Source organism: Chinchilla lanigera, unplaced genomic scaffold (assembly GCF_000276665.1).
Source record: "Chinchilla lanigera isolate Chin_1 unplaced genomic scaffold, ChiLan1.0 scaffold00051, whole genome shotgun sequence".
Classification (NCBI taxonomy): domain Eukaryota; kingdom Metazoa; phylum Chordata; class Mammalia; order Rodentia; family Chinchillidae; genus Chinchilla; species Chinchilla lanigera.
The window spans coordinates 4,480,413-4,493,021 of NW_004955452.1; the positions used below are offsets into that span (position 1 = coordinate 4,480,413).

Sequence of the window (12,609 nt, forward strand, 5' to 3'; positions counted from 1 at the left end):
CCCCGCGTGCGCCCGCCCGCAGCCCCGGCGCAGCCCGCCCGGAGGAGGCGTCCAGCCTCTTCGGACGCTCCTGGAAGGATCCCCGAGCCCCGCTGCTCTGAAACCGAAACTTTCAGTTTTCGGTGCAGTCTTTAAAAAGTACAAAAGGGCGGCCAGCCGCTCCTGGGGGTCGGAGGAGCCCGACGTTCACTCCCGGCGAGGGTTTTCCTGTCTTAGGTGTTTCGCCACCGTCTGGTTTTCTCGTTTCTCCAGCGCGGAGCGTTTCATATGATGCAACGTTTTTGGCTGCTCCCCTCGCGTTGCCGTCTCGGGAAGAAGTGTGCCCTTTTGTCTTGAAAGAAAAATCATCGAGAGCTTTCGTAACTCGATTGGGTTGCCTCCCCACCCCTTTACCTTTGATATCCTGGAAATACCTAATTTGCTTATAAATATTATGCACGTCCCTTTTCCTTCTTTCTTTGGTATTTTTCAGTTTAGCAAAGGAGAGAGTAAAAGTATAAACGTCTGGATCCCAGTTGCTTTTTCTCAAAACTTTAAAATCTTGGAGTTTCTCCCAAGCCACTTAAGAAACCTAGCTTGTTTAGAGCTAGGTAACGTGCTAAGTTAGCAGAATTTTTTTTTTTTTCCAGAATCTTTTTTTTAGCTTGTGTTTTTATTTTAAAGAATGGAAGAGTAGGGCTGGGGATTTAGCTCAGCGGCACAGCGCCTGCCTGGCAAGCGCAAGCTCGTGAGTTCGATTCCCGGTACCAGAGAAAAACCAAAAAAAAAAAAAAAAAAGAGTGGAAGAGTATGTGTAAGAGATGGAGAGAACAAATCATTGGCGTGTGATCAGAACAACGTTTTAGGATTTCCTTTCAATTTTCAGTTTTAGAAACGTTTTGGTCCAGGAAATTGAAATAGCAGGAGGGTGTAGAACTCTCAGGATATCAGAGTCTGTTAATTTGGGTGACAGAAGTAGTACTTTAAGATACACTAGAATGAGAGAAAGAGAACGGAGGGAAGTGGAACACGGCTTGGAGAAGGGTCGGTCAAAGATCAGTTTAAATTTAATGGAAAAAAACCAGCTTTTTGGAGTTGGGCAGCGTGGTGTTTGGAACCCCAGCACGGAGGAGAGTGAACCGGGTCGATTGCAAGTCTGAGGCCAGCCTGGGATACATTGTGAGATCATGTCTAGGAATAAAAAGGTTTCCATACACTCCAAAAAAAAAAAAAAAAAAAGATACCTACTAGTAATCTAAAAAACAGGATACTTGGGTGAACATTTAGTCGGGCGTGCTCATGCACGCCTGTCGGCCTTTAATCCTAGCACTCAGGAGGCTGAGGCAGGATTGTTGTGAGTTCAAAACCAGCCTGAACTACATAGTGAGACCTTGTCTCCAAAAAAAAAAAGTGAACTTTTAGAAGCATTATAGAATTAGATAAGTTTATTTCAGCTGTGGCTTTTTAAGTTGAGTATTGTCCTGGAGGTCCTAGCCAGTACGGTGAGACAAGAAGAATGGAGTATAAGAATCAGAAAGGGACCTGGGGTGTTGTAACTCAGTTTAGCACAATCTTGGTTCTGTGGTTTTCACCCAGCCCTCTTGGGAAGTAGGGAGAAGGAGAAAGGAAGAGATCATTGCTTAATGCCCTACGCACAGTTATTTAGTCCTTCAATTAGAAGGAGATAGATGTAGTACATTGTTCCTCAAACTTGAGTCACTTGCATACCTTCCATGTTTTGTCGCATATGACCTGAAGGCATCCTGTTTATCACTAGTGTCTTTCTCACTGGTTTTGGAGGCAGAAAACCAGGATTCAAGTTGCTGTTCTGTGCTATTGGTTGGGTTACCCAGAGCAATTTGTTTTCCCTTTCTAAGCTGTATTTTCCTCATTTGTGAAGTAAGAAATGAATTTTTTTTTTTTTTTGCCTATGATTCAACATAGGCAAACTTCCTACTGATATAGACCAGATTAGTTGTTTGAAAGGAAAAAAAGAAGAAAAACAGGTAAAATTTGTGCTTCAAGAATTCTCAGTTTCTTCTCCTAACCTACGTGAGAGATACAAATGTGGGCTGGGTGTGTGGGCATACTCCTGTAATCTCAGCATTCTGGGAGACTGAGGCAGGAAGATTGCAAGTTTGAGCCCAGCCTGTGTAACAGCAACTTGGCAAGACCTTGTCTCAAAATTAAAAAATAGAAAAAGATCAGGTGCTGTAGCCCTGGGTTCTGTCCCCGGTAGCTGCACCCTCCCCAAAGAGAAATGCAAATAGGAGGGAAATGCCCTTGCATACCAGCAGCAGAGACTGGTTCTTCTGAGTGGTGTGTTAAACAGCATTAGTTATTCTGCCAAGAAGCATTGAAATTTGTAGCAAGAACATTTTAAACAGAAAAAGAACACACAAAATTGATCATATGTCGAAAGCATGGGAGTATGAGATTCCTTAGCAGAGAACTGGAATTTACCCATGAAGCATATGCAGACATTAGAAACCGAATGGTGAGGGGTATAGTGGGATGTGGAGCTTAGTTGTCTGGGTGAGTAAGTGAGAGTGGGCTCAACTACATTGTCTTCCTCGTGTATTTCTGGAGTTGTCTGCTCATGAGCCCGGTAACTCTTCATCACCTATGTTACGGCAGTTCCCTATTTTTGTTTTTTTTACCCCAGCACCCAGAGAAGTGGTGGTGAAACTGTGTATGGTATAGGTGCTGCAGTGGGCTGTTTGTGTCCGTTGAAAGCTCTAAAAGGTTTGCCATCACAGACTACCTAGAAGATAGAAATTCTCCCAATAGTTAATTTTTCTTAATTATTTAATTTTGGGGATGAAGTCTTGCTATGCTGTCGAGGATGACCTCAAACTCCTGGACTCCAGTGATCTTCCTACTTCAGCCTTTCCAGTAGCTGGAACCTATATGTACCATAGTGCCTGGCTCAGCCCTCCCAGTGGTGAAAGAGGCAGTCATCCTCAACAGTGATACCTTCACCACCCTGAGGGGTCTGGTAGGTTATATATTTCTAGTTGGAAACCACTAGCCAAATAGGGTAAAGAGCCTGCACTAAAGGTGTAAGGCCCCTTATAATCTGACCACTGTCTGAGTTTCTGATCCAGTTTGTCCACTCACTAATCATGTGTCCTAAGACACATTACTTAAACCTCTCTGTGCCACATCTGAATAGTAGGGGAATTTATTTATTTATTTTGGTTTTGATATACAAGCTCTTGCTATGTAGCCCAGGCTGGCCTAGAACTCTTGGCAGTCCTCCTGCCTCAGCCTCCTGAGCACTGGGATTACAGGTATGTGTCGTCATGCCTAGTATAAGAGACCAATTTTAGGGAATAATTTAGTTAATAAATGCAATATTAGTGATCTTAAAGCTGTGTCTAGTACACAATATGCAAATTTATGCTAATGTGCTATTTTTTCTTTTTGAGACAGTCTTACTATGCAGTTCAGGCTGGCCTTGAGCTGGCTTTGTAGCCCAGGCTGGTCTCAAACTCGAAATGATCCTCCTGCCTCAGCCTCCCAAGTGCTGGGATTACAGGCATGTGCCACCACGGCCATTTTTTTTTTTTTTGGATACAGGGTCACACTACATAGTATAAGCCGGCCTTGAACACACTATGTATCCCAGGCTGGTCTTGAACTTACTTACAGTGATCCTTTTGCTTCAGCCTCTCAAGTGCTGGGATTACAGGTGTGTGCCACCACACCTGGTGATGTGTGTCATTTTTGTATATAAATATTTGTTTTTTGTGTTTTTGAGACAGAGTCTCACTATACAGTTCAGGCTGGCCTTGAGTCACTTTGTAGTCCATGCTAGCCTTGAACTCGAAACGATCGTCCTGCCTCAGCCTCCCAAGTGCTGATATACAGGCGTGTTTCACCACACCCGGCTGTATATAAATATTTATAACAGAACTCCCCTACTAGACAATAAGTTTTTTGAGGGTAGGTTCTGTGAAGGAGAGTTATTCCTCCTTCTTTCAGAGCATTCCCCGTCGCCCCCCCCCCCACCACTGGGAATCGAACTCACGACCTCACGCTTGCCAGGCAGGCGCTGTGCCGCTGAGCTAAATCCCCAGCCCTAAAAGCATTTTGTTGACAGTGTGTGTGTGTGCTTTTCTTTGGAATTAGAAGCCCTTTCTTTCTTTTTTTTTGTGATGCCAAGGAAAATTCAGGAGATAGAAATGAATGTAAAATGTGAGGTTAATTGAAACTGTTCTTGGTACTTTCTGCCTGAGCTGTTCATGGAGGTTTAACAGTGCTACTTTTGACATATGCCAGGGTAATTATTTGGGTTAAATATAAAATTCTGAAAGGGACCTAGAGTGGGGAAGAGATAGGTGCCAAGGCGACTGAGCTCTGCGAAGTCTAATGCAATCTGAATGGTGATAGGAAAGAGGCACTTGGGAGGACCAGGTTTACTAACAGTCACGTCGGTTTTTTTTTTTTTTTTTTTTTTTTGTCTTTTTGAGACAGGGTCTCGTTGTGCAGTTCAGGCTGGCGTGAGCTCACTTTGTAGCCCAGGCTGGTCTTTAACTTGCAACGATCCTCCTGCTTCAGCCTCCCAAGTGCTGGGATTGCAGGCATGCGCCACCACACCCGGCAACAGTCACGTTGGTTTAAGGGATGCTTATTGAGGTGCCTAGAAGTCAGTAAGGGGGTGGTGAGTAAGACTTTCTCACTTCCTGCTTCACTGGAACTGAGGAGCCTCAGTATCCTGAAGTCTCCTGAATAGGGAATTAGTGAGTCTATAAAAGGGAAATGCGGAAGGCAGGATGGGAAGTGTGATTAAAGCGGAGTTAAGATTTTGGTCAAGTGGGAAAGTAAGGTAGGATGGCGTTGCTTTTCTAGAGGTCCTTATAGAGAATGGAAAGGGTCTTTCTGAAGAAAATAGAACTTACATCATGACTACAAACCATCCAAGTATGATTGAACAGAAGTCTAAATTTAATTCAGGGCACTAGTTGGTGACTTTCCTTGTGAAATGTCTTTTTTGAGACTTGGCTTTTATCCCTCAGTGGCCAGTACCAAGTATTGGTATAAGGAATATCAATTTGCCTTATTTGGTTTCAATTTTTTCTTATTTAAAATGTAAAAGCAAGAGCTGGGCAGGGTGGCACAGTCCTTTAATCCCAGCTATCAGGGAACAAGGCTGAGGCAGTAGGATCATGAGTTTGCAGCCAGCTTGGGGAATTTAATGAGACCTTGTCTTAAAAGAATAAAAAGGTCAGCCAGGTGTGGTGGCACTGCCTGTAATCCCAGCACTTGGGAGGCTGAGGCAGGAGGATTGCTGCAAGTTTGACCAGCCTGGGCTACAGAGTGAGCTCAAGGCCAGCCTGAACTGCATAGCGAGACCCTGTCTCCAAAAAAAAAAAAAAAAAAAAAAAAATGAAAAGGTCTAAGGCTATAGTTCAATGGTGGAGTACTTGCCTAGTATATTCAAAGCCTTGGGTTTAATTTCCAGCACCCTTCTCCAATATATATGCATGTATATAAAGTCAGGAGACTGTTAGACTAATTACAAGTTTATGAAAGTGATAACCTAATATAGATAAATAGGACTGAGTTTGAAAATTTAGACTAGGAATATATTAAATTTGAAATTAATGTTTTGAATAAGTACTGACCTCAGGTCATCACGCGTTTTATTTCTAAATTTCCTTTTTTAAAAATTTTTAAGTTTCCTTTCATAGGAATGTGTTTTTTTTTTTTCCCCTTTTTTGAGCTGAAAACTGAAATATAGCATGTGTGTAACTCTAGGCTAGGAGTATAACAGGTTTTCTTTTTTTTTTTGTAATAAAATTATTACTTCCACATGTACATGTGAAAAAATTCATTTTTATGAAAAGGATTTAGCTCTCATAATAGTTGCAAAAATGTCAATCACCTGTTATAATGTATTTTACCACTGTGCAGCATGGCTATTTACTTGTATGTGTGGGAGAGGAATAAAAGAAAATCTGAACAAATATTGGTGAATGCAAAACCAAACAATTAGATGAAAGTTGAGGTAAGAACTTCTGAGGGTTTGTGAGTTCTTTGCATGTTTTCCTCCACTAACAACCAGTTACTTTATTTTGAAGTAGTGACCAGGTGGTAGATTACTGGAGTAAACACTCATTAAAAACTAAAGAGGAATTAAATTAGGTTATTGTGCCACTTAGGAAACTGCAAGAGTGGTAGCTCTGAGACCAGAGTGTACAGACTAATTGGGAGAGAAGAGGTGGTTAGACTTAAATTAAATCTTGGCGTTGAACATAACATAGGACTGAACTGAAGCTTTTGCAAAGATGTAAGCTTATGAAGAGTATAGCTTTATATTACTTGATGTTCCAGATTTCATGTTTAGGACTTGATTCTTCGTGAAGTCCCTAGTAGCCATCAGCAACACAGATGTTATTTACACTTTGTCAGTGGTGCCCTTGATTGCAAACAGATCGTGCTCTTCTTCATAAACTTGCATGAAACATTGGTGAGAACTTGATGTATTTTAACGTTCTTCAGAAGAGTAAGTAACAAGTGGACTGGCTTAAAGAGAATTTATTTAGGCTTTATAGAAGAAACCTAGCTATGTCTGTATTTACCTTCGTAACAGCACTAAAAGAACCTTGGCCCTGTTTTGAGTCCAGTGCTTTAACCCTTCTACTGCCGTGATTCCCACTTGCCCTGATAAATCTTTGCTAAAGAAAGCAGGGTTCTGTGTTGCGACATCTGCCAACTCCTAGAATTGTCCAAAGAATCAGTATTGATAAAATGGTTTGAAGGTAGGCTGTCTGTTCTCTTGAGAAATCTGCTCTAAAAATCCAAGTATTTTGTTTGTTTGTTTGTTTAAGACAGTGTCTCACTATATAGCTAGGCTGGCTTTGAACTCAGTGGGTAGCCAGGCTGGCCCCAAACTTGTGATGACGCCCCCCTCAGCCTCTCAAGTGCCGAGATTACAGGTGTGCACCAACACACCTGACCCAGAAAACTCAGTATCAATAGAGGCCTAGTGAGGGCTTCCCTGAGAACATGGTGTGTAGAATGAGTGGTAGAAGGGTGATAGGAGCTGGGCGTGGTAGCACATGCCTGTAATCCCAGCACTTGGGAGGCTGAGAGGTAGGAGGATCATTGTGAGTTCGAGACCAGCCTGGGCCACATAAGTGAGTTCAAGGCCAGCCTAAACTATATAGTGAGACTCTCTCAAAAAAGAACAACAACAAAAAAAGAAGGGTGGGAGGAAGAACATTCCATGCTGGTGGGATCAGCATGTATAAAGCCTGGAAATAGGCAAGGAATTGAAGCGTAACTGGAATATAGACAATAAAACTGGGGAGTAGAACAAGAAATAGACAGACCAGGTCACAGAGGTCTTTATATGCCAGATGAGTTTTTATCCTTAGTAAAAATGGCCATTCCCAAAGGGTTTAAGTGAGGAAGTGTCAAGGTAGAGGTACATTTTAAGGAGAGTGGCTCAACTGCTCAGTTGAAAATGAATTGAACGGAAAAAAGAAAAGAATGAATTGAAGAGAGGTAGGAGTAGAAACAGTTGTCACTATTTGGAGGCCACTGCAATTGAGAATGATGGTGGCCTGAATTAGGAGGTGATGGAGAAAAGAGAATGGATTTGGGGTACTTTTTTTTCTTTTTTTTTTTTGAGACAAGGTCTCATTATATAGCTCAGGCTGGCCTTAAACTCACAGCCGTCCTCCTGCCTCAGCCTGCCGAGTGCTGGGATTGCAGGTGTGCGCCATCACTCCCAGCGTGAGGTACATTTTGAAAGTGGAGTCAGTAGGAAGGTGTTGAAGGAGGTGAATGTGGGAAATGATGTGGGCTTTCAGTTAAAGTCACTGGTCAAGAAATAACTCAACGGAGGTGGAAGAGGAGCAGATAATGGTGACGCTCTGTTTTGTTGAGCTTCCTGAGATGGCAGGTAGTGATGTCTGCTAGGTACACAGATGTGTTCAGAAAGAAGTGTAGGCAGGGTAGAGGAATTTGGGACTTGAACACAGACACATATGGTACAGTATTTGTGTGGTATTTAGAATATATCTGTCTTTTCTGTGGGTACGTGAAGAACCAGAAAACCGCATAGGATCAAATTCTTGTGCACTGACAATACTTGGAGGTTGGGGTATGGAGGGGGAAGGTAGAAAAGGAGAACAAAGGCGTTGTGAAAGAGGAGTTGTAAGAGGTGAACTACAAGAGTGAGGTATCAAGGAAGCTGGGGAGGCTTTCAAGGAGGGAGTGAGCACTTGTGTCAGGTGGAGTGTTCGTTGTATTTATCAGCCTGGAAGCTCAGTGTGGAAGGAATGAGGAGGCAGGGAATCTACAGTAGAGTGAGTAGGAAGCAGAAAGTGTCAAAGTGCAAGGCCACCTCTAACAAACTTGGTTGTGTTTTGAAGAGACAGGCTGATAGCCAGAGGGGGACACATGGCAAAGGGAAGGTTTTTAGAAAACAAGAGCTGAATTGAAGGCTGGGTGTGGTGGCACATGCCAATAATCCCAGCGCTCAGGAGGCTGAGGCAGGAAGATTGCTGTAAATTTGAGACCAGCCTGGACTACATAGCGAGAACCTATCTAAAAAAAACTGCTTAATTGAATGCTGATTTGTTAGGTGAGAGATTAAATGGAGACATAGTTTAACAGATATCCTTCAAGGAATTTCTCAGATGCTATCTCCTTTTTTCTTTTTTCTTTGGTACGGGGAATTGAACTCATGACCTCAGGCTTGCCAGGCAAGTGCTTATGGCTCTGAGCTACATCCCTGGCCCAGTGCCACCTCCTTGATATGAGGTCCCCCTCATAGGAACATTCTCCCTTGCATGACTCGTAAAGCAGCCCATTTCCTCCTTCCTTTAAAGCCAGTTGATAGTTTTGCATCTATGTCTTGTAAACTTCATATGGTAGGATCCCTGTCCTATTCATTTTTGCATCTACCACAGTACTTAGTATATTGCCTGTTTCATGATAGACACTCAGTAAGTCTTTGTTTTAAATGATAAGCAGAAGTGCTGGGTGTGGTGGCACACACCTGTAATCCTAGCACTTGAGAGGCTGAGGCAAGAGGATCGCCATGAGTTTGAGGCCAACCTGGGCTACATAGTGAGTTCAAGGCCAGTTTGCACTACACACCGAGACCTTATCTCAAAAAAAAAAAAAAATGAGTAAAAGCACTTAAGTATAATTGATAGATTTTAACTGTACAGCTACTGATTATAGTTGGCTAAAAATATTCTTTAAAATATGCTGTCCTGTGGAAAAAGATAATAGCAGTATTTCGTAAGATAGTTGGCAAAATAAAGCATAGACAAGCTGAAATTACTGGCAGATATAGCATTCTACCAGTCTGCCTATGTCGCTAAAATATTGATGATTTGGTGTAGATTTGGAGGGGAAGTTATACCTGATGAGTTGTCAACTCAATATTTCTTACAACCATTTTGTTCATTGTTTTCTGTTCATTGTTTTAGAATATATCTGTCTTTTCTGTGGGTACGTGAAGAACCAGAAAACCGCATAGGATCAAATTCTTGTGCACTGACAGTGCTTGGAGGTTGGGGTATGGAGGGGGAAGGTAGAAAAGGAGGACAAAGGCGTTGTGAAAGAGGAGTTGTGAGAGGTGAACTACAAGAGTGAGGTATCAAAGAAGCTGGGGAGGCTTTCAAGGAGGGAGTGAGCACTTGTGTCAAGTGGACAGTATTTAGCTTTAAAAACACCCTAGTTGGTAGTGATAAAACCTTATATCTCTTGAGGGGCTTTTTTTGGTGACAAGGTCTCACTGTATAGTTCAGGCTGGGCTTGAAGTCACTATGTAGTCCCGGCTGGCTTGAACTCGCAGTGATCCTCCTGCCTCAGCCTCCCAGGAGTACTGGGATTACAGGTGTGCACCACCACACCCTGCTTCTCTGTTTCTTCTGTCTTTGGTCATTTCATAGAATCTGTACCATTGCTTTTTTTCCCTCTATTTCTGGCAGACACACTTTACATTTGGTGCTGTTAAGTAGATTGTGATGCTGGGACGTCTGGATTCTTGCCAGAATCTGTCCTGTTAAAAAATAATATTGCAGGGGCTGGGGATTTAGTTCAGCGGCACAGTGCTTGCCTGGCAAATGCGAGGTTGTGAGTTGGATTCCCAGTACTGCAAACAAAAAACAAAACAAAACAAAATATATATATATTGCAGGAAAAGTTAAAACTTACCAATAAAGCCCTGAGTTCCTTTATATTTCCTTTGCATCTGTGTATCTCTCACAGCAGTTTTGTTTTTGTAAATATAGAGAGGGCATACAAATTAGTACAAGTATAAGCAATCCTTCATTAAAAAGGCTTTACTTTACCACCTATCATGTACCAGGAATTGCTCTAGGCACTGGGGAAGCAAAATGAATGCACTCTCAGTAGCCCAGATAGGAGCTGTAACATGGGACAAACACTGTACAGCATAACTGTAGATGGAAGATTATTTCCCTGGGGAGTCACTGTAACTTACTGCCTGGGAGGTCTTTTCAGTCCTAGGAATATCTCCTATGTACGTGTGTTTAGAATTGATATTTATTCTCACTGACTTATTTTTATGTTGCTTTTCCCAACTGTGTGATAGAAGAAATATAAATAAGAGGGTTTCTTACCTAATTGAACTAATGTAAACACTTATGGAGTGTTTTCTGCGTGCCAGACACTGTAGTAACGATGTAATTTATTAACTGTTTTGATTGTTACTCAGTAAAATGTTCGCTGAAGCAATTACAGAAGCTTTTATTTTTTCCTTGTACAGGCTTGATTCAGAGAAGGCTAATGGGAAAAGTGAGGAAATAAAAGATCATGTGATTAGGGAAAACCAAACGCCTGTTAAAGTGCAGGAATATAGGAACCCAGAGAGGTAGGCTGAGAGTGTCGGGAGTCACTGGGCCAGGTTCAGATTTGCTGCTTTGGTGTGGTTCCTCAAAATGACTCTTAATTTAGATTGAAGTGAACTGATTTACTTTTTTTTTTTTCTTTGTAAAAGTACAAAACAAAACAAAAAACCCAAAAAAAACCCCAGAAATTGAAGTGAGTCATGGATAAATCCACAGCTGGGTTTTGGCTTTGAGCATGTGGTCTGACAGCCACTGGGATTAGAATTGTGGAGGAGGTTATTGTCTTGGTGACCCTGTGCTATGGTGTTGCCTTGGCATTGCTTGTAAAGGTTCTTATATATATATGTATAATTGATTTTTTGAGACAGAGTCTCACAGGCTGGACTGGAACTCACTGTGTAGTGTAGGCTTGCCTTGAACTTGGTACAGTCTTCCTGCTTCAGCTTCCTCAGTGCTGGAATTATAGGCATGTACCACCATGCCTGGCTTATTTTAGTTTTTCAGACGGAACCTCACTATGTAATTTAACCTGGCCTTAAACTCACTATGTGGCCTAGGCTGACCTCTAACTCTGCATCCATTCTCTTGCTTCAGTTTCTGAGGGCTGGGATTACAGGTGTGTGCCACCATGCCTGGCAAAGGTTCTTTCTGTCTTTTGTGGTACTATATGTGAGATCTGGAGATCCCAGAGTTAGAGCCAAAGAATGACTATTGAGGGGCTGGGTGTGGTGGTGCACCCCTGTAATCCTAGCACTTGGGAGGCAGAGGCAGGAGGATTGCTGGGAGTTTAAGGCAAACGTGGGCTACGAAGTGAGCTCAAGATGAGCCTGAACTGCAGAGTGAAACCTTGTCTCAAAAAGACGAAAAAAAAAAAAAAGGTGTTGACATGAAATATCATTTGTATTCTCTATGTAGACATTCATGTGGTCCATTCCAAATTAAAGATCATCAGAATTAGTATTTGAAGTAAGCAGTTGAGCCATCATATTGTAGATCACTGACTGGCTCTTTATGTTGCTGTTGCTAGAGTGCAGTTGATAAGAGGTGGTCTCCAGAGCTGGTGTTTGAATCCTGGTTCTGCTCTTCAGTTAATGCCTTAGTGCCTCGCCTGGGGTAATAGTGTCTATCTCTTGGGATTCTACAAAGATTAAAAGAGTTAATGTAAGAAAAGCACTTGGGGTTGACAGATAGTAAACCATATTTGTTTATTATTCTGCCTTTGGAAAGGTAGAGTTAGGACTGCATTGGCCCGTGATTAATTAGTGCATGTGTTCAACCTATATGGTTTCAGTCTCCAGAACAGTAAGTACTGAGAGAAACATAGGTGGGGAAGTGATCAAAAGAACAGGATTAGTACCAAAGGAGTCCATGACTAGACTTGAGTTTACTCCAGAGTTAACTTTAATGAGCCATGGCCTGTTATACTTACTAGGTTACTAAAAAAAGGACAGTGAGATTGGGTTCTATTGTCCTAGCCCATGTATCGCAGCATTCTTTCTGGACTTGGAGCTAAAGTGAAGAGCTTTTTTTCTTTTTTCTTTTTCCTTTCTTGCTTTTTTTTTTTTTAATCAAAGTAAAAACACAAAAGAAAATAAATAATCTTTGATACACGAAAGAAAAGAAATAATCTTTGTGATCCTGGTTGTTTGGGAATTTGAGACACTCCTGTCTCAGCCTCTGAAATGCTGGAATTATAGGCTTATGCCAGCATTCTCTGCTTAAAAGTACTTTTGAATTTTTTTGGCTTTTTGTGCTACTGCATTTTGCTAGTTTTTGATTTTTATGGTAT

At 41.9% G+C, this 12,609-nt stretch overlaps 1 protein-coding gene across 1 annotated transcript in view; it reads left to right on the forward strand.

The window, feature by feature from the left end:
* The window catches only part of Clic4 (chloride intracellular channel 4), a 54,333-nt gene that overhangs the window by 630 nt on the left and 41,094 nt on the right, over positions 1-12,609 (forward strand). The window lies entirely within an intron of this gene.